Here is a 27,334-nt window from a genome sequence, read left to right as displayed (position 1 = left end):
GGCTCTCTTGGTTGTTAGGCCCCCAGACTTGGGCTGGAACTATACCATCAGTTCTCTGGTATTCCAGCTTGCCAACTGTGGATTCTGAAAGTTCTTAGCCTCCATAAAAACATGAGTCAATTCCTATAATAAATCTCTCTCAATGCTAGAAAGATAGATGATTGACTGATAGATAGATAGATAGATATAGATAGAGCGAGCTATATATCTCCTATTGTTTCTGTTTCTCTGAAGAACCCAGACTAAGACACCTAGTAATACCATTTCCCTTCATTACTGTTTTAGTAATCCTTTTAAAAGAAATTTTAAAGAAATTTCTCCCTGATTACTGCATAGTGCAAGAAAATATTGCCAATGTTGTTGTCTCGATTCCTGAAGTCATTAACTAAAGTGAAAACTGAGATGCCATTCAGAAAGGAAGAGTGGAAATATCATGTAACATGGAGCTGGGATTCTGCTGACCTGAAGTCCAGTCCTAACTACTTTATTATTAACTTTCCTGAGCTTCAATTACTGCATCTGTAAATTAATGACTTTGGACCAAGTGGATGTTTTTCAAGCTTCTCCTAGCAACACAACTCTTTCTCAAAATGAAAATCATGTGGAAAAGCAATATATTTTACATGCCCATAAACAAATAAAGCAGTGAAAGTGTCTATCCAATAATCAAGCACCATGGGAGGCAAATTGAAAAGTGCTGAACCAGCTGGTGCCACCCAATCCTACCACTGGGGAATCCTCAAACTGATGATGTTTTATTAATCATAAAAGCAACATTTATTGACAACTGGGCTCCACACTTTATATACTTTACTTCATTTATTCATCTAACACTAGATGGAAAATGAGGTCCACTTCATTAATTTGCCCACTCATCACACAGCTAGTAAATGATAGAGCCAGAATTCAAACCCAGGACAATTCAATGCCAAACCCCATATTGAATTTCACGACTGTCACCATTTGTTAAATATTTACTATGTACTAGGCACTGTGCTTGATTAATACTCATAATTATCTTATAATTTGAATATATATATATTTTTTAATTTGAATATATTAAACCCATTTTGCAGCTATGAAAAACTGTCTTATATAAGTCATGTCTCTCTTTTCTTTGACATCAGTAAACTATTCCCCAGCAACTTTTAGTATTTCAAGCCCACCTACATTCTGTCATTGTTAATAATAAACACTATTACCAGAGGTTGGATATGCATTATGAATATTTCATTGTGTGTGTGCTGATATGTGTGTGTATATGTGTGTATATGTATATGTTTCAAAAGCGAGGCACTGTGGTGCCTTGTAGGGCTATAAAACAAACACAGTTCTTCCCTTTCAGGAACATTTAGTCTCGTTCCTTTGTAACAGTATTTATAGACTGCTCAAGAGTTTAAAGATAATCATTATTATTACTCGAGTCTGTAAATAAATTAACCCCACTGAGAATAAAAAATGATCACCCAATGACTGGAAACATTTAATATGAATTAGCATTTTTAAAAAAATTAGTAGACATTTAAACTTTATTCCAAATTTTTAATATATGGAAATAATATATAGTCCCATCTTCTATATTCTAAACATTAAATATTAACATTCTAAGCCCACAAGTAACAGCCTAAATAAAGAATATTCAAACCTCCAAGAATAAACAAACAGGTCAGACAATCAGAGAAATTATTTTCAGCATTCATAAATCAAAGAACACTTGGTTTCAGATTTTTCCTAAGTTAGAGCCTCTTCAGTTTCTTACAAATAGAACATAAAGAGAAAGTGATTTTAAAGAGATATTGAGCCTCATATATTAAAAATAAAGTGCTGGATTTCATCCAGAAGCAAAGCGGTAATTGTATTAAAATGTAGATGCTGAAATCTCTCCCTGAGCTGCCTCTTGAAGTTGACCAGGGCATGCTAGCAACTGCCAAAAATCCAAAATTGGCACTTCTGAAGTCAGTGTATCATGGTTGGCCGGCTGGAAAATTGCCTGAGGAGTTCCAATAATTTGAAAATCATCAACATAAATTTTCTCCCTAAAAAGAATGCTTCTTCTGGGGAAACTGAACCACTATTCCAGAAGACTGTTGACACACAGGTACTTTACCAACAGCACATCCAGGTATTGGCCTGAATTTATGCTTACAGGTCCAAAATTGACACCCACTTGGAAAGAATGCAAAAGAGTACAGTCTCATGTTTTAGGAAACAAGGAATCCTAGTTTTTAAAAAAAAAAAAAGTCCACATTAATGTTTGAAATGAATCTTAATTTTGGGTAAGAGATCTTTCTCTATCTGTGGTAGAATCTTTCACCAATGGTTCTTAACAATAGCTTTTGGTGGAAAAGCACAGTGATTTCTGGTATAATTGAGAGTGGAGTTGGGGAGTTCACTTTTGCCTAACAAAGTTGCCATTCACTCTGCCAAAAAGACTTTACCAAGAGTAACTTCATGTTACCTGGTTGAAATGCACTGTACAGTATATTAAACACTAGCCAAGAAGATCTTTACAAAGACTTTAGAGGGTAGCCAAGATTCTTATCATTCAACTTGTGGCATGCTTTATCTCTGAAATCAAGTTATGTAACCTATCAATGGAACAATATTTCAGGGCACTCTTTGATCAGCTTACTCTCTCCTATCAGAGGATTTTTAATGCAAAAATAAGCTTCTTTTTGAGTAGGGGGCTTGTTTTTATTTGCTCTGTGATATTTTGAACTCCAAGAAGTCATTTAAACGAGGTGGATGATAATAATCAAAAATTTCTAAAACATTTCCATGGAAGACACAGCCAGCCAAAGTGATGACAATCAGCTAAGGAGACAAAAATCTGAGAATTATTACTTGTATTCCCTCACAAACTGCATTTTAAAGGAATGCTAGCAAATGCTCTTTGTTTAATGTTAGATATGCACTGAATTAACTAGCAATGGAAACAGTGAAGAATGAATGCCAACATACCTATTTAATAAACTATGGCACCAGTTCATTAAAATTTTCTACAAACCTAGAGAAAGATAAAATAATGCTTTGTGATAATATAACATTTTCACATAAATCATGGCAATTGATTCGTATATTGGTGCTTTGAGTGAACAGGAAGGAGTTGTCCAAATTTATAGATGAAGAATAAGTAGGGATGTTTAATTGTGAATACGGAGGGGTGAGTTACAGGGATGAGGTCAGCGAGGATGATAACACTAATAGTGTTGGAAAGGAAGAGAACAGGGAGGCGGCTAAAGCAGACAGACTGGGGAGGAGTGGCCAGAAGTAGAGGCCACAGCACTTACATCTGTGGCTAATTTTAAGTGCTCTATTTATGACGAAATTCTACGTTTTCAAATGTCTAGTTCATTTAAAAAGCTGACAGATTGAGTTATCATTCTGCCTGATGCCCAAACACATAACTTGATTGGATCATGCAAATCCTTTGTGTACAGATTTAGAGCAATTTAAGCTGCTGAACATATTTTACTTTTGACGTTAGGGTGTAAAATGAATTTAAAGATGAATCAAAAAATAAGTAAGCGAGCAAATGCATTCATTCAGTAAACACGTATTGAATGTTCTTTGCATAACTTGCCCCTCTCGTCATGCAGGGTCATGTCAAGCATTGCTCTTCAAATATACCATGCCTGTCTAGCCAACATCATCAGCCCTGCCCCCTTGCGGTCTCTAGCTCATTATCCTGTTTAATGTCCTTCATAACACTTATAAATGTCTGAAATTATCTTATCTACTTGTTTACATGTTTATTTTCTGTCCCTGCCTGCCATCCACCTCCAACCAGAAGCTCTTTGAAAGCAGCGAGTGTGTCCATTTTCAGCAATGCACCCTCCACAGTGCCTTGAGAAGTATCTAGGTACTGTATGTACTCAGTTTATATTTAAGGAAAAATAAAGATCTGCCAAATTTTACATAATGTTTTATACAAAGTATAAATTTTATACAAAGCAGTCATTTTACATACATCGTTGCAATTCTCAGAAAAGTACTATGAGTGGCTGCAGTTAGCATACATGTTGCAGGAACATCCTCCTACACTTTCTCCAGCTCATAGTTCATACAAGAGAAAAATCAGTGTTCACAGACTGTAATTGCTGAAAGACACCCATGCTCTCAAGATGTCTTCAGTACCATACACTCACCAGATTGAGTTCCATGTGCCTTGTTCATTCTATGTTCCAGATGTAAGAGGAAGCACCGACCTCACATAAACTTTCAGTGACGTTTTGTTTCCTAAACAGGATAAAGCACTGGCAACTACTAGAAAAATCCACCCACTTTGCTCCTCCAATTAGCCCAACTATGTGCAGATGCTAAGGCACATTTTCACACATTAGGCTAAAAACAATTAGATCTACCATGGAAAAACCTCTCTATGTTTTAAAAACCATTGATACACCCTAGTTAATTCTATTGTTAATTTTTCTTTAAGACAGGTGCACATTATATATTTAGAATCTGGTTGTTTCAAATTATGACATTGTTGCTAGATTGCTCTTTTTTTGTCAAAATACACTAAATGTTCTTCTAGTGTACACAGCTAGATTTCATTTCTTAGCTCCACAGTGAAGTGAGAATATGTGTCTGAGATCTGGCCTGAGGATGATGCATGGTTATGGGCAAACACATTAGGAAGCAACACTAATGGACTGAACTCAGAGGACGTCAGTGAAGGTGGAACCTGGGAGCCCTGAATGATCACAAACAGGCACATCGAGCAAGGTTCACCTCACTGGACTATGACTTAAATGAGATATAAAATTTCTATTATATTAAGCCAGTAAGATCTTAGAGATGTTCTGCTACTTGGCTAATGTGACTTTCCATCATATTGTTTATGGTAGAAATTTTAAAAATACAAAAATACATGGCCTTTTCTCTCATGGGTTATTATTCTAGGTGATCTTCAGAATCATTTTGTTAGGATTTTAATTAGGATTGCAATTAATATATATGTTAATTGGAATATAGCGTTACAGTTGTAACACTAGATATTGTCATCCAGAATAAGGCACACATACCCACTTATTCAAATCACATTCTGCATTTAGGAACTGCATATTTCTTGTTACATTTATTCTGACGTATTTGGCTTATTATTTGCAATGATATTTTTATTATTTGTAATGACAATAGGAATACTTTCCCCTAAGTCACATTTTTGCTTATGGGTTTATCAAAGTTGCTTTACATATTTCATGACCAGTCACACCTGAATCTTCTATTCTTTCTAATAGTACTTTTTCCTATCGATTCTCTTGGGTTTTTCAATTATGCAACCACATCATCTATAAATAATGTTAATATTTCCCCTTCTTTTCCAATGTATATAATCATTATTTCACTCCTTTGTCTAATTTAATTATCTGTAGCATTTCTAGCAAATATTAAATAATAATGGGGAAACTAGGCACATCTGCCTTATTCCTGAGTTTACTGGAGATGCTTGAAGTGTTTCATTGCCAAGAACGGTGCCAGCAACTGGTTTAAGAAATATGTATAATTTTCCTTACAGTAGTATCATTCTCTTCCTATTTTTTAACATATTTTTCTTCTTTGACCTGTACTCAATTGTACAAGAGATTTCATATTATTAAACATTCTTGCCTTCTTGAAATAAACCCCACTTGGTCATGGCATATTATAGTATAGTGCTAGATTTTATTTACCGTTTTGCATTAATATTCATAAGTGAGATGATTCATCATTTTCTATTTTGTGATATCTTTGTCAGATTTTGGAGTTAATATCATACTAGTTTGGGTTTATTTTTTTTAAGAATTGGAATGCTCTATTTTCTATGCCTGAAACAATTTAAATTGCATAGGAATTACCTGTTCTTTGAAGGTTTGAAAACATTCATCCATGAAATTCTTTCATATTTTCGCATGCAAGGCCCTAACTTAACAACATAATTAATTCCTCCCATGATCATTGTTTTATTTAGTATATCTATATATTTTCAGTCAATTTTGGTTATTTGCTATTCTTTGGAAAATTTAGAAATGTGTTCCTGACTTTTTAAGTTGGCTACATATTGTGTAATATTGGTGTAAAAAAGTGGAAATTCAATGTTTTTTCCAAAAAGGTTTTATAAAGGAGATATTCTTAAAAGTATGTTTCAAGGATGTTAATAGAATAATATAAAAAGAGGATCCATGATCAATATAACTGGGAAATGCTTTAAAACAAATTTTCTTTTCTATGGGACTTCTCAGAGTCCTTAATATTATTATGAGCATTTTCTTTTTAAACGAGCCATTGGGCATAATGTATACAACACTGTCCATACTTAACTGTGTAACCTTCCCCCCTCCCCCACTATTTTCTTTCAAAGAGAATCTCATGAGACTTCTGTTCTCTGGTCTCACTTTGGGAAAGAAGTCTAAAGAAATCCAAATAACAAGTTTATTATTGTAGAAATATTTTCAGGACCTATGAGACTAGAATGTTCTGGAACACAATCCCTTATAGAAAACACATAACAATACAATAAAAATATATAACGTTCAATGGCTCAGAAAGACTCTAGTTTTTATTTGACTCAAACATTTTTCATGGTCATACCTTTGCTTGCAAAGCACTCTGAGAATTTCTGAAGACCTTAAATACTATGTAAAAGATGAAGCTGCAACTATTTGAATATTTTTAAATATTCAAATAAACTTAGCTTAAGTAATGAGGGATTCTGCACAAGTTTTATATATATTAACTAAAATATTTATTTAAGCAGGGGGTATTTTACATATCATAGATATTGGCCATAAAATCAAGGTTGTTTGCACAATGTTATGCTGTCTCCAACTTACAGATGAGGCAATGTCTTATTCTATCTAAGCAAAGCCTTTGTGTAACTCTTCAGGGACTTGATCTTTAGGAACAAGCCTATAATGACATCTGGAAAATTTTCAAAAAGCTGAAGAAAGAAAAGTAAGCGCTAATGTGTGACTGACTACACCTTGTCAGTTACAGATGTACGTTCAAACCAGCACATGCTCAGAGACTGATTCTTCCTCCTTTTCTGAGACCTATCAAGGAAAACAGAATATGGGCCCCAATTTAAGAGCTATCCTTAAGCAGTCAAGAAACAGAATGGATCAGTAAAGCATTCTTGCATTTGGAAATTTTAACATTATTTTTATAAAATTATTACAACCTCAGGCCTCATTAGCAATAAACAATCTTGAATTCCATTGCCTATAATTGCTTGAGGAAATTCACAGAGAGAAAACAAGACAGTATATACAGTTAAAGCAATCTGCCTCACATATAATGGCTCCTTTTATCATTTTGTTAAAAATATCTAAATCAAAACAGTAAGTAAGCTTCTCCTGGAAATCTACAGAAGCATAAGAGTCTGGCAGTGGTGTGCTAGAGCTGGCTTGTATAGCTCTCAAGAGCCAATTGTGCACGTCCTTCCTAACTCTGCATTTAGTAATCCCACATTGTGGTAGGATGGGGAAGCATTTACATCATGAGAATTGACAAACTTTAAAATCAGAACTTTTTTCCCCAGAAAGTTGGTTACGAAACATTTACCAGCATAGTACTGTTAATTATCCAAAACATATTAATAATGTCAATATCAGTAACTGAATTATGCGGTTTGTGATAAATATGAAATATACAATAAACCATGAATTCACTCATTCTAAGAGTTTCAAAAAATTACATGTGGACACCATACATTTTATTAGTTTAACATACTGCAAATTCTACTACAATTGATACATATTGTAATTATGATAGATAATGTTATAGACTTGTTTCATTATTATTTATAAAACTTTGAAACAGATTCTAATATTTAACATAAATAGCTAGCTGTCTTTGGTGTGAAAACCAAATTTATCAAACGTTAGGACTTATGTGACTGGTTTGGCACATGTTTTTTATTTATTCTTTTTCCTTATGGTAATGAATTTGCACATCTCAATTATTCCCAAGTTTCCCAGTGATCTGGTTCACAGAACTTAGACTTCAGAGTTTAGCACATTTGATTTATTATTTGATCTAGATGTTTATTTAGATATTTATAGGAGCTATAGATGATGTTTCTGTCAAGAAAATTAAAGTTTACAGAATTAAATATTATAATTATTCAAGATACTCACATTTCTGTACACTGATTTTAATTACAAATTTCAAAAAGGATAAAATGTGTTCCCTCGGTGCTATAATGATCTTTCTTTTGTGTAAAAACTTTCTTACAGATGTAATGGTAATATTAGTTATTTTGCACCATGTTAGAAAACTTTGGTAATCTGATATGCCTGTAAGTATCAAAAAGTATCAAGGAAGATATTGTTATTTTTGAAATAGTGCCTGTTGAAATAATTTATCTACCTCTTTCTATACACACACACACACACACACACACACAATTTAGTTTTAAAAATCACATAATCTGAAGTTAATAATGTAAACTCAAGATACAGGAAGATAAATACGTCAAACACACCAACAATGAGGGTAAGTATAGCTAAAAACTTTTGTTCTCATACTTGACCCTGCCCTTCCCAATAGCCAAAGAAAAAGGCAGAGAGAAGGCATGAAAGTTGTGTGTGCCTTACGATTGGAAAAATTAAAATTTTACTTTTTCCAGAGAGACAGTACTTTCTCCTGCTTAATTCATTTAATAAATTCATCCAATAAATATTGATTAATTGCCGACTACATGTTAGGCACTACACTGAAGCTGAGCATACAGAAATTAAGCAGCTGTGGAGGTGGATATAAAAATCAAATAAGTAGAAATAAGTATAATGTGTGCCTTGCTGTAATGGATGTAGAACACTGTGGGGCACCAAACGAGTGAGTAATATATTTAATCTAGGGGGGTGACCATAAAAGTTTTCACAGAGACTTTTCCCAGAAAGATTTTAAAATTAAATGTATCTTTGTATGACAGGCATTTCAAGTAGAGAGTGTCACAAGCAAAGGAACAAAAACCCATAACAGCAGGGCACATTCAGGGAACTTCCAGTACTTTTAGTTCTGTTGGAGTATAGAGTTTGGGGAGACGGAGAGAGATTGAAGGTCACGGCGCACAGAGAGTAACGGATAATAGGAGAAGAGAATTGGGGATATTGACAGTGTCTACTCTGAGAGAAAATAAGCCTAAACCATAGGCGGTAAAGAAGGGAGGCTAATAGGGCGAAAGAAGAGATTTCTAGACAGAGTTCTCCATGAGTGAGTTAGGAAACAGAGACAGTGGTGAGAATGTGATAGTATAAGTAGACTTTCAGAAGTAGAGAAATTCGAAATTCTTCCAGACTCAGAGAATTTCTGCAGAGTGGGATGACCCTGATAAAATAGGAGTGATGGTAACTGGAAATGAGGAGCTCAAGAAATTGAGAGTCTAAGATCTGGTTCAAATACCCAATTTAATGATAGGAACTGGATAAAATAGGAACTGGGAAATAGGAAGCCACAACCTACCTACCTATGCTTCTTCTGACTTTCAAAATATTGCAAATTATTTACTATTTAAATTCTTTAACCCCCCCTCCCCCACCCCTGTCCCAGGCATTTTTGCATAACAATGGTGCTGGAGGATGGTGTGCCTTATTTATCTTTTTACTTATCATTTATGACAAATTGTCACATCCCCTTGGGTGTACATACATGTATGTATGATGTGTGCATGTGTGTGTGTGTGTGTGTGTGTGTGTGTGCGCTGGCATGCTCCAGCTTGAGATATACAAAGTATGGATAGAAGAAAAAAGGGTGGCATTTGCAACCAGCAGTGTTCATTATTTTCCAGGAATGGGTTTAGATCCAATTATTATCACTGTTTTTCTGGTAAGGAAACTAAGACTTAGCAAACTTAAATAAATCAGTAAGAAGCAGAACTGTGACTCAAATCTATACTATCTGACAAAGCCTCCATTCTCCGTATTATACTGGGCTAATTAATTAATCATTTAAATAGGAATAACATCTACCTCATAGAGATAGATAAAAGATTAAAAGTAGAGATTCAAAGTGGTTGCGTTGTTAACTCCTTTTGTCTGGAAGTAAGATTTGTTTATGAATGTGTGCATGTGTTTATGTTTTTATGTAGTGATTTATTTCCCAGCCCATTCAGAAAAAACTCTGTAAGTGTTCAATGAGTATGTAGTACATTGAACTACAATAACTGAATTTGATAATGCATAGGCACAAAAATAATTATATTCAGAAATATACACTTTCAAAAATATTTTATTCAAAAAACCAGCACTTTTTATGTATAGAGCAAAGTTCTAAGTAGATCATCTATGACTTCATTAACTAATTACTATTAATTTTAATATTATTAACATTAACATTACCAAAGAATCAATCAATATGAACAATAAGGACCCCCGAGCTTTTTTCATAAGAATTTTCTCTACTATTTACCTGGAGTATTACGGTTGACAATAAGTGGAATGAAGAGAGAATGTGAAAGTTGGGCTTGCTAATTGTTAGTGGATATTTCTACATCATGGAAGAAGAGTTATGGAAAAGGAGGAATACATTGTGCTGATAAAAATTATTCAATGTTTAACAAGATCTAATACAGCAAACAATGTCCAATCAATATCTCATTTTTTGCAACATTCCAAAGTTAGACAATCAGGTTTCAACTGTATCTATTTTCTTTTAATTATATGAGTATTTTAAAAATTCCTTTTAGGTTTTTTATCTAATGTAGTGGGCTACAAAGCCATTGTTTTTGTCTATGTAGAACAATTTCCCCACGTTGCCCTTATTCTGGTAGCAGATAGGCTTTCCTGGTTAAAGAGATTGGACATGTAAGCCATGCCTGGCCAATCATGATCTCCTAAATTTTTTGGCTAACTGATAACATAGTATACAAACAACAAGAAATTGCTTTATTTTCAAGTTTTTCATGAAGTTGGTAAGCCAAGAACACATGGCTCTGTGGCTACTTATGAACATCTTTATCAGCAGCATGAAAGAGGGTAGTTTCCATTGAAAGAAAACAGGCCACCAAAGAGAGAAGCTGATTCTGGAGATGGACAAAGAAAGACAGTTCAATGAAACTAAAACTATTGGTATTCACAGAGCAAGCATTAATTGCAATCTACCCACTTATTAATGCCATGAAATCTTGAATTGTTTTCTGTTTCTTAGTATTCAAAAGGTCATGGCTAACACTACAGACTTAGATCAAAAGCTGGTTTCTAATTCCAACTAGTTGGACAATCTTGGGGAAATCACATTGTGGCTTATTTCTTTTCCCCCTGGGTGTGAGACTCCTTACTTAATGATTGATATGAACTTAATCCCTTGGTCTTTGTTCTAATTTTCCATGATTCTATGACCTAAAGATACTATTAAATTAAAATGACTCTTTCACACTCTATCCTAGTTTTGCTCATATATCATTCCTTCTATAACCATTTCTCTGATTCCTACCCTGTATTAGTCCTACATAGTGGAACTGAAAGAGAAGAGAGTACAAAAAGAAAGTATAACCAGTGGTATTTTGCAGGGTTTAATTTTTGATTTGGCACTGTTTTCATGAATTGTATGATCTACAATATGAACTGTAGATAAGTTACTTAAATGAAAATTATTCATTCTCTATGGAAATAATCCAAATATGTTTATGTTTATTACTAAATATTTTATGTTAGAACTTATAATCTAAACTTAAAACCATAATAAAGTCTATACTAATCAGATTTTATTCAGAAAAGTTTATTAGACACTTTGAAAAAATGAACAAGTACTTTACATATCACCCAAACTGGGTCTCTTTGGGTCTCATGCTTAGCGCTTTGCTCTGCACATTAAACACTCAATAAATGTTTGTAAATTAAATTAAATTAAAGGAGTTGCTTTTACTGCAGCTCACATGCCCTCCCATGATTAATGAATCATCACTAAGTGAGAAATTAATGAGTATGCTTTGTGCATCAGGAAAGAAAAAATGTGTTCTGTTTTAGAGAGGGACAAAATTTCACAGCAGGGGAAGAAGAGAAGCAACTCCAGGAATTAACAAGAAAGAAGCTTGCAATTATAGCTACTGACATGTGGATAAACTCAAAATAGGTACTAACATCACTACCTATGAGCTGACATACACACTACTTCATATTAATCAAGACTTGACAAATCTCTTCCCCATCCAATTCGGAAAGAACAGAAGGCGGAAGAATCTACCCAGGAGAGCTTCAAACAGAAACGACTCCAAAGTTAAGATTTCTCATGGCTGCCTACATCTTTCTACCTATTTCCCATAATCAAAGAACCAGAACACACAGGGACGATCAGACAGTAAAACTAGGCAACCCGAATGAAAAGAGAAAGCCAGCAGGGATGGACCCCAAAACAGGAAAAGGGGGTAATTCTGAATCCACGTGTAGGTATGTTAGAGAACTGCAGCAAATACAGAAATCTAAGCTGTCAGGCAGACAACTAGTATCTGGAAGATCCCTGTAGAGAGCAGCTGATCCTGAAGGTGGAACATAATCTTCAATGGGGAACAGCAACAGGCAATAAGAAGTCTGAATAAGCAAGCAAACAGGAAAGGATGCAAAGGCATGGAGGAGCCTGGGGTTAGGTAAAATTGGGCAAGATTCAGGGTTCAGGAGAGCAAGTCATGTAGAAAGTAAGTAGGAGACAGGGAAAGGTCACATTTTTGGTCAAAGGCTTGACAACACCACTTACTGCAACTGGGGCATAAGCAAGGGGCATCCCTTACAAAGGGATGGCCTGATGTTGAGTCAGCTAGTTATTGTCCCAAGGCCCATTAATATTTCTCAACTATGAACTGAATTGGTCTTGGGTCTGGCCAACAGTAAATTGGTTGAGATAGCGTATGCCAAGTGTCAAACAGAAAAGAAACACTTCACTAACACCGTTTCCTTTTTAATTTTCTTTCAATTATTTTATTTTGGGGCCAGAAACAGAAAAATCACACAACTAAAATACTCACTCTACCTCTGCAATGTATACTCAGTCCCATCACCATCTGAACACTGGGATTCTTAGCATAACACTTCTATTATTTGTTTTACTGCTACTGATAGCACTATGCTCTTATGAAATAGTATGTGCTGTGAACAGAGGTAATGCAAGGAAGAAATAAGAAAGAGAATCTTGCCAGGATTTCAGAATCCTGGCGAAGTAGAGGGGTGCCAGGGTGGCTCAGTGGGTTAAGCATCTGACTTTGGCTCAGGTCATGATCTCGCAGTTGGTGGGTTTGAGCCCCGTGTTGGGCTCTATGCTGACAGCTCAGAGCCTGAAGCCTCCTTCAGATTCTGTCTTCCTCTCTCTCTGCCCCTCCCCTGCTCATGCTCTCTCTCCCTCTCTCTCTGTCAAAAATAAACATTAAAAAAGTTAAAAAAAAAAAAAAAAAGAATCCTGGCAAAGTAGCTTCAGGCCCTCTCAGTACATTTAAGGATCTCCACATGCAGGAAGCAGCCCACCATTACTTCTCATGAACTCCACAATGGCTGCTGAGTGTGGTTATTGGAAATGAAACACTGGTTTTCATTCAGAATTACTTGCTGATGTATATAGATAAGGAGAGTAAAAGAACTGATTAGAAAATTATACCAGTGTTTCCTTTATGACTATTCAATTCCAAAATTTTTGTATCAAAACCCTACTTCCCTCCCTCCCTTTTAGATCTGATAAAATATAACACTAAATAATTTCCTCTAGAATTCTGTAGTCACTTGATATCAGTACCCAATAAATACAAGTGGTTGCATTTTTTGGTTAAGAGATGTATGGGGGTGGACTATAGTTTTCAGATTTGACACTGACTAACATTGACATTGCAGTATAATGGCAATTAAGCATAATTCTGAAAAATAGAGAGAATAATGATCTACTGAAACAAATTCCTCCTACCCTTGTCAATTAATTCTAGTCTAACAAGTTTCTCCCTTGCTACAAAGTTATATCCACCCACAGTAATCTTCACATAGCTATAGAGTTTTCAGTATTTGAAAGTTTAGAAATCCATGTGAACTAGTTTTCTTCAAATATATTGGGATTTACTTATCCTTTCTAGTAAAATGCACTCACCAAAACATTTTTTAAATTTTTTTTTTCAACGTTTTTTATTTATTTTTGGGACAGAGAGAGACAAAGCATGAACGGGGCAGGGGCAGAGAGAGAGGGAGACACAGAATCTGAAACAGGCTCCAGGCTCCGAGCCATCAGCCCAGAGCCTGACGCGGGGCTCGAACTCACGGACCGCGAGATCGTGACCTGGCTGAAGTCGGACGCTTAACCGACTGCGCCACCCAGGCGCCCCATCACCAAAACATTTTTAAAAGCTATCTTTATTCTTTACTGACTAGGAACTTGATTTGGTTAAAATTATTATGACATATGTTAATTTTATGCCCCTCAACTAAAAATGATACAGAAATTTAAATCTATACTTTTTTAAAAATACAGACTTGATATGTGATGAAAGAAAACTTACTAAATTTTACATCAAAATAACTGCTAAAAAGAAACTATGAACACATTTAATATAGGACGTTGTAACAATTAGTGTTCACTCCTGCCAACAGGTTATTTTCTCCATTTATGATTTTAGGTTTTACAATGTAATCATCAGGCCAGTAATAGCTAATCATGGCATAAAATAAAGTTAAAATGTTTTCCCAGTCTTATAAACATTTGCGCTCCTAGACTTTTCACTAGTTGAAAGTAAGGAGACAGCCTGTTAGGTAGCTGAATATAGAGTATATTGGAATTGTGCCATATGCTGTTTCAAAGAAACATCTGACTTAGCTAAGAACATGCTTTTGATTTATTAGTTGACTTCTGTGCAGACATATGTGATTTCTTGATTCTTTTATTCGTGTCACACTTTTGATGCAATCAACCCTCATGTTCTCTTCTTTTCTTCAATTTCTGGGAGAAAATACATCAATCACTGAGGAAATGTGGTAGGGTAAGAGCCCTTTTTCTAATACAATTTTCCTTTTTTTATCCTGCTGTTTTAAAAAATATGTTTTTGAAAGAGAAAATAAATGAGGTGATTTAGTGGTGATTTTCCTCTCTGCACATTTTCAAATTTGGCCTGCCTTGATTTGTCAATTTTGATATTGGAAATTGATAGAAAATGATAAAATTCCTCTTACTTTTATACTAATTTGTTCCTAAAAGAAGAAAAAAAAAAACAGTTATAGTTTGTCATCTCTTCCAGTACCTAGAATTCTAAAATAAAAATGGGGTTTTAAAGACCAGACAGGCAACTGGTACATGCCTCAGATGCAGTGGCAAGCCCACTGCTAAAGGTAAAGGAAGTGCATTTTATTATCACTTAACACTTATTGAGAACATACTAGATGCTGAGGAATACCAATACCCTTTACCTGGATTATCACAAGTAATGTTCCCCACAGTTCATAATTCAAGTATTGGCCTTTGCCCCATTTTGCAGTTAAAGTAACAGAGTCTCAGGACTTCTAAGTTACTGTCCAAGGTCACACTGCTGCACATTCAAACAGAGGTCACCTGACTTCATGGCTTGCAATACTAAATTGCCCTCTTTCTTATCAACTTTAAAACACGGTAAAGCACCTAGACTCTCTTAGCTTTTGTTTTCTATTCTATTCTCTAAAGCATGAGTGATATCCCACCCCTTCAGACATTTGGGAAGAATAAGTTGATTAAAACAAAAAATGCGTGAAGAGTTGAGAACAGTAAGGCATAGACTTTTATGGATGTGAGGAAACCATAAACTCTTTGGAGAGATTACAGTTTCTTAAGTCATCTGCCCAGATAATCTTACAACTAAGAACCTTTGCTGAATCACACAACTATTTTAGAATTGGGGCTCGAACCCAACTGCGCAACCAACTATACACTTTTCCCAACCATCTTGAAATGGAACCTGATAATTTCTGCACCTTAAATACTGGTCTGAGCAGTCATTTGATATAATAGGAAAACAAACCCACTGAATTGAAAGGATGGAACAAACTGTTACCATCACTAAAACTACTGAGGGCTAACAGTGGTGAGGTGAAATACAGGCATGGTTTCAGGGATTCTACAAACGGACCAGACCAATGGATGAGAGGGGGACAAAGTACTAAAATACATGTAATTATTCCCATTCTCCCACTTTCTGAGAAGGAAAGATACTCTGGCTACTGGTTTGGCTTATTCCAACTGAGGTGGTTGTTGGTCACCAGTTCCCTGTGTGGCTAAAGCAAATGGTCAATTTTCAGTCTACATCTGGCTTAACTTTTCAACAACCCTGAGAACAATTGCTATTTTCCACTTGGCATCCCTTTTCTTGCTTTCTCTCCTCCCTAACGGTTTCTCCTTCTCATTCCCCCCAACTGGATCTTCCTCTTCTCTCTGATACTTAAATGTTGGAGTGTCTCAAGGCCAGTCCTTTCTCTCCTTTTCTATGCATTGTGGCAGAAACAAAAATAACAACAAAAATATGAGTGAGTTTCTAGCAGAGAAAAGCTAAGGCAAATAGGCAAAAGTGAGGAGTTGGCCTAGATATCTGGCTTGTTTGTTGACATTTTGAAAATGCATGAGAGGAAAAATAAAGATATGGAACCCAACAATGGCTGAATGTCCAATTAACAGGATTGTGTGCAACATGGTACTTCTAACACACAAAATGATCTAGTAATGATATTGCAAGGAGGAGGTAAAGGCCAAAAGGAGCCCAAGAACTAGAAAAATGAAAAACTGAGCAAACAGAATGAGGGTCCGTATGGGATCATGTGAGCAAATGCTATGTGGCAGAATGAAGTAAAATCTTTAAGTTGGTCAAAATGGCTCAGAGAAAGACATCTAAAGAAGTAGCTCTCCCCTAGAAGAATGTACACCTAAGTTACCAGCAATTAAGTCTAGAGAAAGAGACATGTCTCAAAAGAGTCATGGGTGTGACTATTGGCCAAGAGAGCTAACCAGAATTAAAGATGCAAAGCTATATTTTTGTGAGAGTCATACTGTCTGCAGCCTGGACTACAAGAGGATTGTGACCATTTGTTACTTAACGTATCCACTGGTCTCCTAACATTCAGAAGCAGGAAGCAGAAGCTGAAAAAATTACTCAGTCCCCAGAGAAAGCATAGTTTCTAAAGCCTTCCTCAGGTGTAGTCAAGGAAGATGACACAGATGGAAGGGGACAGAACTAAGGATCACGGAAAACAGTAGAAAACTGGAAAGTAATCAAAGAACATTTCTGCATACCTAGGGTAGAGGGTTATGTAAGTCTAGGTCTTCCAGATGCCAAGACAGGATTAAACATGGAACAATTTTATTAGGGAAAAATCCTATGTAAAAAGGGACGGAGCCAGATGTAGCTGAGAGAGCCATCAGACCATGATACAAGTCTGTCCGTGACTGAAGGGGACAAAGGGAGAACATCGGGAAGCATTCTCGACTGCTGTGCAGTTGAAGCAAAGTCTAACAAAGCCACAAGGGTACTACCAAATCAACCCACTCATAATTCAAATTTGGGCTTTTTCTTCCTCCTTCCATACATAAATATTGTCAATTGTTCCATATGAATGTGAACTGTTTCTGGTCCTCTTTTATCAATGGAATGGAAAATAATGCATTTTACAAGGCAGCACCCATATCTTTATCCCTGAGGCCTTATTGAAATACTTTAGCAATAATATGATATCTAGCACAGCAGATTCAATTGGGGTTACTACTTGGTTAGACCTACAGTAGTTTATAGCTATTTTCCTGCATCCATCTGGTCTCTGCAGGGGCCAGACTGGGCAAATAACTTGATATATAATAGAGACCACCACCCTTCATCATTTAGGTCTTAAATAGTGACACTAATCTCCACCATCCCCCCTGGGATAAAATACTGTTTTGATTTTCTATCTTGGCTGGGGGTTAGTGGGGATTAGTTTTCGAGGTTTCCCTTTGGTCTTCTTCATTATAATATTACTTACTCCATAGGCCAAGGACCCACTGTGGCAGTTAATCCTATTCCAAGTATGTATCAATTCTGATTATGTTCTCAGGACTGGGGAAATGACCACTGGGTGGGTTCATGGAACAAGTGGACACATTGTGAGCTGGATTTTAGTCAGGACTTTATTCACTACCTGGTCTCTATAGCCCCACTCCAACAGGAGGCCAGGAGGACATGTTGGTCTCTGGTTATCAATGTCAATTCAGAGTTGAGTCCAGTAGTCCTCCTAACTCTTGTTATTCTCCTTTCCCCAGTGTACTCTTACCCAGATAAATGACTGTAAGTCTCCTTGGGGAAGGACAGGAGAATTGTCATGGTATATACTTACTATGGGGTTGAAGAGCCCATCCTCTTAGAAACCAAGACACTTGTTTAGTCAGTGAGTTCCAGATCTGAAAATTGACTATCCCTGAGAACTGAGCAAGGGATCTTGGTTTCTTATTGTGCAGGACTATTTTCAGCCTCTTGTTTCTCTATCATTTTCTTTTCTCACTCCCCCTCCTCTCTCTTTCTCCCACTCCCTCTTCTGTTCTCCCTTTCTTTCTTACGTAGTGATGTTAGGCAGCACTATTATTTGCCCCACTATTATTTGTGGGGACATGTGCTTTATTTACCATCTCGGCAACTCCCAGTGACCTTGCTAGATTTTAAAATAATTGTGGCCCCTGGCTTCTGGTGGTTAAGCACTACCACCTGGCCTCTACCACTGATGGGCCCCACAGGACATCAATTCATGAAATGAGCACAGCTCTTTGACCCCTACCATCGTCACTGGCCTACATCTCTCTCACCAGCACATTCCTGATGACTTTGGTGAGTGATCTGTCCTCTCAAGTGTTTCATGGAACATAATCTTGTTGTAGATTTTTTGGCCTTACATAATATATCCACTCCAGCATGCCCACTTTTCTCAAGCATTTTTGCCCTCTCTCTACCACCTCCTGGGCCAACTCAGGCATTCCTAACTTACTGAGAGTTGGCCATTATTTTTCCAGGTTTCTAAGAGCCACCACAGGAGCACATTGTCCCATGTTCGGGTCTTTGCTATGGTGGTCACCCTTATTTCCCAAGAAAGTGTTCCCAAGTTAATATATCCTGATGTATTCAGACTTACACTCTGGTCCCTTGACCAAGTACTCTTAAAAAATCCCATCCCTAGTTATTGGTCTGACAGCCAGGAGAGGTGAGGAGGGTAATGTGAACAGGGCACCAGTTGCCCTGTAGGGAGAGGCTTCTGCAGCATCACCCAGCACAGCTGAAGTGCCAGTCCTTTCTACAGAAGGGAAGGGTGGTCACCTCCACATATCTAGAGGGTCTGGAGGGATTATAGAGTGAACATCCTCAGATCTCTATACCACTTCTTAGGATCCCTATGTTTTCCCTACTAGGCCGCTGACTTTCTCATAACAGATCTACCTTGGCTGAGCATTCAACATCCCTACGCTTCTGCAAATCTCACAATTAGTTCTCCTCCCTGCCATTTGACTGTACTTGCCTTTCAATATGCGAAAACCACCCAGCTTCCTAGTTTTCACACTTAGTCATTAACCATCCATTAATGGGAGGCAAACTTCCATTATCTTTTTCCACTGCCTCATTTTAATATAGCAGGTAGCCAGCCAACTCCACTGTCTTTGTAGGTATGGTTGCCTGTTTTGGTCACCTGTGGCCATACCTAACTCTTTTGGCCAATGACTTCTGTCTTTAGTACAATGTTTGAGGTGTTTGTGGTTGACTGGAAAAATAATTTCAGTTCAGTCCAGCTTCAATCTATGTGACCTGTGCAGAGCCTTGCACTCAGAAGGGCTCTGCTATTTGCATCATGAAATTCTCAATGATTTCATATCGGAACTTGTGTTTTGTAAGTAAAGTCCGGTGAGACAATGGTACGTACATGTGAGCAGAGGAGATAAAGCAAATGCATGTCACCCTGTTTTCTTTCCTCCCTCCCAATTTAGATGTATGCTCATAAGGTCCACGAGCACAGGATTCCACTGTACTCACAATAAGTTAAAGTTTAGAGAGGCTCAAATTAAGTTCACAGTAAGTATGTTATGTCTACAACTGAGTAAGCAAGGACACCAATAGCCGCAAGTGCCTATGCTTTCTGTTCAAACCAGAATTGCTTCAAACACAGAAAGAAAACAATGGTGTTTTAAGAAATGTGAACAACCAAGAAACTTTATATTCTTTCTTACTCATATCAGTTTCCTGTATTAGTAAACTATTTTACATTTAAAATTATGACAGAGAAGGAAAGGAAAAACAGGACAACCCATATTCCCTTCTCTTTTTAGTCCTTCCTTACTCTCCAGGGAGCCAGAGGTGGAAAGTGTTGGTAAAATGTGTGTGTATCAAGAAGTAAAATAAAAACAGTTGAGTTAGTTTTGTGTTATTTTTCACTGTTCTGATAAGGAAAAAAGAAGATGTTCAAATACAAGCTAAAAAAAAAAAAAAGATATTCAAGTACAATTTTGGTGATTCCACATACAAATCAAATGTTCTTATATTTGCTTTAAAAGAGATATTGCACAATACAAAGATGAATGGCAAAATTCATGCTAGTATTTTAAACTTTTAATTTTCTTTTACTTAGAACACTGAATGGCAAATTAAAAAATACCATGACAAGAGAGACCGTGAAGGAAAGGTAAAGGCTTCATATTTTAGTAGCTTTAATGATACTTTTTTCCTTACTTTTTTAATAAGAGGCTCCAAATTTTCATTTTGAAGTCACTTCTGCAAATTATGTAGCCAGCCCTGGCCAGCAGCTAGTTATTTGACTTCTTCCTACCTCACTTATTTATTATTGACTGATTAAGTGAAAAACAGGTTGTGGCTGCTCAGGTCCCAGAATTCGGCTCCAGGCCTGAAAATGGGGGGAACTGATGTGCAGGCTGATTTGTTGGGAGGAAGCATGTCATAGTAATTAAGAACACACATGCCAGAGCTGAGAAAGGAAGTGCAAATTCTGACCTATTGCCTTTATGATGTGGGGCAATTTACTTATCTGTCTGTGCCTCATTATTTTTATCTGTAAAATGGGATGATGATTATAATAATGCCTACTACATACAGTTATGAATATTAAGTGAGCTAATATAGGTAAAACACTTAGAATACTGTCTGGCAGATAATTGGTACTACATAAATATTAGTCATTATTTCACAAAATAGAGGGAAATAGCCTAACCTTAAGCAGAACTATGAGCCATCTATACTTTATTATAAATTAGTACTGTATTATATACGTTAGCATTATTTTTAAAAATTACACATTAGAAACATTTTCCTTCATTAATGCTACTTACACATACATGGACATGGTATAAGATTTTGATAGGTGAGCGTAAATCCATGATGATTACCCCAAAATGTATCTGGTCATCTTAAGCTTATGCGTAGTGCTCAGACACTGCTTCAGGTAGCCCGTCTATAGATAACCAGATGTGTTACTGCTGCATTGTGTCTAAGCTACAATTACTTGGGGATGAGGAGAAATTTATGACATTTTAAGTTAAATGTTTATTTGGTAATTCACTAACCACACAGAAAAAAATAACTCACAACAAAGCTAGCTGAAACACACTGGCCTTGATGTATCCTAGAGACTCCCCAATGTTTGGATGTTCCAGCACACACGGATCATATATTATATTGAAGTAACACAACTTGGAAGGTTCAGTACTACAGAGAATAGAGCCTGAATTTAGCTAGAACTGGGAAGTAATGTTTGTAATTAGAGAGACCTAAGTTCTCATTTCTCTAAACAGCTATGAAACTCTTCCATGTTCCAAATCCCTTTGGAAATATGTGAATGTAAGAAGGAAATAAGTGCCCAGCCTCAATAATTAAAAATACCACTGCAACATTTATCTTAAAAGAGAGAGTTGCATGCTGGGAAAAGAAACATTTCAACCTGATTACTAAGTAAAATAATCTTTAACAAAGTATTCACACAATTATTTTATTTAAAAAAAAACAAAGCATGCATTTTCCCTTTTAATTCCATTCTCCTGCAAAATGTGCCAGACATTTTGATTCTTTTGCTGTTGTTCATATTTTTATTTCTTTGTGCTTTTCTCCTCTCCTAGTATACAAGCTACCCATGGGCAAGCACTTTCTCTTCAGTGTTTAAAACCTCCCAAAGTGATTAATATTCCATCAGATAAGCTGTAAAATTCTCATTTCATTATCATTGAATAAGTGAATTTTAAGATTTTCTAACAAAGATAATTTTAAAATGACAGAATTTGAAAGGAGTAAATACAGAAATCATAGATTTTATGCTATCTTTCTGTAATAATGGCTGAAAAGAACACTTTGAAGTTATTAAATCTCTGTAACTTGAATATTATAAAACAAAACACTTAAAAATGGTATAGCAATAGCAGGCCTAACTCGCTTGCCAATCCTCACGGCTACTTTTCTCCTCAGAAGTTTGTGGAATCAAAGTGGATTAAAGCTGGGTTTCTATAACTCTGGATAATGTCAAAGCCTACCTAAGCACACCACCCTTTGACATTCACTTACCTCGGTATCTGGGTCTAATCCAAAGTGTCTAGAGGCATGTGGCAGCTGACGTTTAGAATGGCATACAAATTAGAACTAGAAAGGTTCTCAAAATTTATCCAGCCCATGCTTTTCATTTTCACATGTGGTACCGAGGCCCTTGGGAGTTCTATCATTTTCCCAAGGGCATTCAGCTCAAGAGTGAAGGTGGATACAAGAGATCAAGTCTCCTTAACTCCAGGCCAGCTCTTTTAACCTGACAGCACTGCCTTATCCAACTTTCAGGGGATTTCTGTGACCCAGAGATAATCAGGAGCAATGTTTAGTTATTAGATCCTTCTAAAATGAGTCACGGGAGAAACAATGCACAAGTTCAGAAACCCAAGAGAATCAGGACCTCTGGATGCTTCCCAGACTGTTTAGAAATCATGTGGAAATCCCCATGCACCTATATAAATCTTCATTCTACTTCCTACATTTTTGAGGTATATAAGAATATTGACTGCAGACTGGTCCCGAACCTCTAATGTAAAGAGTGAACAGTTCTTGTTTGGAACACCTTATCATGGTTTCCAAGGCTTCTTTTTGAAGAAGTTCCCTGACTCTAAGAGTCACTGAAATCCTCCAGGGTTGGGAGTTGGGCTGGGGATAGACGATATACTAGATGCTGAGGTTGCAGAGTTTAATGGTGTCAGGTTGAATTATTGCCATATTTTTTTCTTTTACTGACTTCCTCTGTTATAGGAGTAAGATATACAGTACAAATACTCAAATAGATGAAGAAAAGGGAGAGATTTTACAAGGAAATGACTTCAAGCTTATTCCTCTAGGGCTGGTATAGAATTTGTCTGCCTGAGAGGTAGAGGGAGTATCCTCTCCTAAATTATGAGATCAAAAATAACAAGAGGAGCCAAATTGGGACTAGGCTAAGAATTTAGGACTTAGCCTCTCTTATGGATGTAATTATGTTATTGCAGAAAATTTGCAGACATAGAAAAGATGGCTTCAAAAAATACACGGAGCAGCATAGAGGCCTCCATGTTTAAGTGTAGAACTGGCTTGAAACTGCAGGCATACAGAACTGTCCTTCCGAATCCTAATCCATTAAAACAAAAAGAAATCTTAGAGGACATGTCAAACAGATGAGAGATTAAGAAACTGAGACTCATGACAGTTAAGAGACCATCCAAAGGTCACACAACTGTCAGAGACAAATCAAAGCCAGGTCTCTCTATGCTTTTCATATTTGCAATCACCTGCTTAATACTGTTGTGAAGCAGAAGTTCAACCCCAAAATTTAAGAATCAAAATGTAATCTTGAATCTATGGATTGGAGAGTTCTGAGACATGTCAAGGACACCAAGAGACTATGTGGAAAGAGAACACATATTTTCCTTTTGTCATTATTCAATGAGCAGTCCGTTCCTCCATGGCCACTGCTTTTGGCTAGGTATGAGCTATGGAAACATTTTTCCTGGATTCATCTATTCCCTGGAAAGGAAACTCAATCTGGCTTAAGAGAAAAAGTTTCTCTCCAAGTAATGATAAATTGTCTAAATTGAAAGCTCACACTATAAACAAATTTGAACAGTACAGACATCTCACAAAATTAAATTTCCATCTAGTGAACTTGAATGATGTTTTGAGAAAAAGAGAGAATAATATTTTCAGCCGTGTTTTATATGACTTTCTTCCATAGTACTGTTTTTAAGGTCCACTCCCAGGTAATTGAAAACACAATCATAATGACCCTTTTTTTTTTTCTATGTGCTCTATTTTTAGTGAAATACTTAACGTGCTTTGAATGTAACCACTAACAGTTTTATTTTTACAAGGGAATAAAAAGGTTTGCAAATGTTGGTATTCATGCAGTTTTACTGAAACCAAATACAAACTGAACACATATTTGAATGTGTTAAGAAATTTAATCACCCAAAATGTTCTGTGTGCATTCCTATTTTTTTTTTTTTTCATTTCATTGGAACTAAATTTCCTTTTTTCATACAATCCAATCAGATTCTCCGGATTTCAAACTCAACAGCATATTATCTCTATAATAGTTCGGTTGTATAGTTTAAACTAAAGTGTAGTTGATTTCAACTACTAATCAAAAAACCTCAAGAATCATTTTTTTACAGAAAATATTCATAATCTTTTACATAACTGTAAGCAGGCTCCAAATTACCTTTCTAATTTATCTCCCACTACTCCTCATTCTGCCTCAGCTCTAGACACTCTGGTGGTGTTTTCTCATCTGTCTCATGCTTTTCCACCTCTTTCGCTCAACTGATATACTCCTTCCTCTAACAGCCACAAGCCTAAATCTTACCCAGCCTACAGGAGTCAGATCAGATGGCTCCCCAGCAGCCTAGTGTTTCCTAGCACCCTGATCAGGATTAACCTCACTGCTGATAAGCCCTCGGAGCCCTTCCCTCTCTTCCTGCTACATCCATAGCCTTTTGCCTTATAACACAGATCTTGAAGGAATAATTTATAAACAGTCTCTGACTCACAACAGTTCAAACTTACAAGTTTTGACTTCATGATAGTGGGACAGCGTTAGACATTCAGTAGAAACCATAGTTCGAATTTTGAATTTGGATGTTTCCCTGGGCTGGTGACCTGAAGTACAATCCTCTTTCATGAAGCTGGGCAGCAGCAGTGAGTCACAGCTCCCAGTCAGTCAGGGAATCACGAGGGTAAACAGTCAACACATCTGTGACCATTCTACACCCACCCAACCATTCTGTTGTTCACTTTCAATACAGTATTCAATAAATTATATGAGATATCCATACTTCATTTTAAATTTTTTGTTTACATTTATTTATTTTTGAGAGACAGAGAGAGATAGAGCACGAGTAGGGGAGGGGCAGAGAGAGAGAGGGAGACACAGAATCTGAAGCAGGTTCCAGGCTCCGAGCTGTCAGCACTAAGCCCGATGCGGGGCTCAAACCCACCAACCGCGAGATCATGACCTGAGCCGAAGTCGGAGGCTTAATTGACTGAGCCACCCAGGCGCCTCCATACTTCATTATAAAACAGACTTTGTGTTGGATGATTTTGCCTAACTGTGGGCTGGACACATTTAAGGCAGGCTAGGCAAAGCTATGATGTTTGGTAGGTTACATGTATTAAATGCATCTTTGACTTAGGATAATTGAAACTTACAATGTTTTTATCAGGACAGATCTCTATTGGAGATCTGTAGTACCATGGTTAAGAGTGAAAATTCTAGAGTCACATGACCTGGGTTCACATTCTACCAAAATGTTAACTGGGGATCTTGGGGTGTCCTTGAACCCCTCCATGCTCCAATCTCATTAGTTATAAAATGAGATAATCATAGTACCTATCTCATAGAGTTGATGTAATAATGTAAGAAGACATACAAAAAATTATTTTAGGCACACTAGATGTGCCTAACATCTAGTGAGTACTCAATAAATGTAAGTTACTACCAATATTCTAACTGTAATGTTATCATCATCATTATTTGTGGTAAAAAGAGCTTTCATTAACAACAGGGAGACCTACAAAGTTACCTTATCATGTCAATTCTTTTTTTCGCATCTGTACTAAAACAGTATTAATATCTTAGTACAGTTATGTATTGATGCATAACAAATTACCCCAAAACTTAATGGCTTAAAGAAATATTTCTTATCACATATGTTCCCCAGGTCAGGAATCTGGGGATGGTGTAGCAGTGCTCTCTGGCTCGGGCCCATCGCACCAGCCTGCAATCAAAGTGTTCACTGGGGTTGCTGTCATCTCCAGGCTCAATTAAAGAAGGTCCACTTCTAAATTTATGCTCTGGTTCTTAGTAGAATTCAGTTACTCACATGCTATTGGACCAAAGGCCTTGGTTACTTCCTGCCTATTGGCTGGAGGGCACCCTTGGTTCCTCGACATGTTAGCCTCACTATCAGGCAATATACCACACTGTAGCTTTGTTCATCAAAACAAGCTGGTGAAAGGGAAACAGCCTATAAGCAAGACAGAACTCACTGCTCTGTAACCTAATCCCCAACATAATATCTTATTGCCATCGTCCTGCTCCATTTATTGAGAGCTCTCATTTATTGAGAGTCCACAGGTCCAGCCCACATTCAAAGAAACAGATTACCCAAGGTCATGAATGCTAGTGGTGGGGATCATCGAGGGTCATCTTAAGGCTGCCTACCATATGTTATAAAGTTACTGTGGAAATTAAATGGGACTAATGTATCTGAAATGCATTATAGAGCGCTTAGCCTCTAGCAGATATTCAAATATATGAGTTTACTTACTAAATAAAAGTCCTTGAAAACAAGGACATTGATCAGTGATACCGCAGTATCTTAAAACTCTGCTAAGCAGATATGGCTCTCACCAACCACTGAGGAATAAATGATAAATGATACCAACACAACTGCTCACATTTTACTTAATACTGTCTCCGTTTTCAGAAAGTACAACCTATATACCCTTTAGCAGTAATTCATTTTACAGTACAAGGGTATGGTAGGCAGAATAATGGTCCCCTAAAAATGCCTTTACCTGAACCCCTGCCCCCAGAACCTGTGAATAAATTACATGGCAAAACATAGGGCTTTGCAAATGTAATTAACTTAAAGACCTTGAGATAGGAGATTGCCCCAGATTATCCATGTGGACCTAATTCTTACCACAGAAATCCTTAAAATTAGCAGAGAGACTTCCCTGTCTGCAGTCAGAGAAAGAGGTTCGATTGCAGATTGGTCAGAGATACAACACTGGTGGCTTTGAAGATGGAGAAAAAGCACCACTAGCTAATGAATGAGGACATTCCCTTACTAGCTGGAAAAGACAAGAAAAAGACTCTCTATCTGAGAGTCTCAAGAAAGGAATGCAGTTCTGCTG

General features: G+C 36.7%; 1 long non-coding RNA gene across 1 annotated transcript in view; it reads right to left on the bottom strand.

Annotated features, from left to right (window-relative positions):
- The window catches only part of LOC131495100 (uncharacterized), a 189,927-nt gene that overhangs the window by 157,420 nt on the left and 5,173 nt on the right, over positions 1-27,334 (bottom strand). The gene's annotated exons all lie outside the window — the stretch shown is intronic.

This window comes from Neofelis nebulosa, chromosome 14, assembly GCF_028018385.1.
Source record: "Neofelis nebulosa isolate mNeoNeb1 chromosome 14, mNeoNeb1.pri, whole genome shotgun sequence".
NCBI lineage: Eukaryota > Metazoa > Chordata > Mammalia > Carnivora > Felidae > Neofelis > Neofelis nebulosa.
The sequence above is the reverse complement of the archived record's forward strand: the minus strand, read 5'-3'. Positions and strand labels throughout refer to the sequence as shown.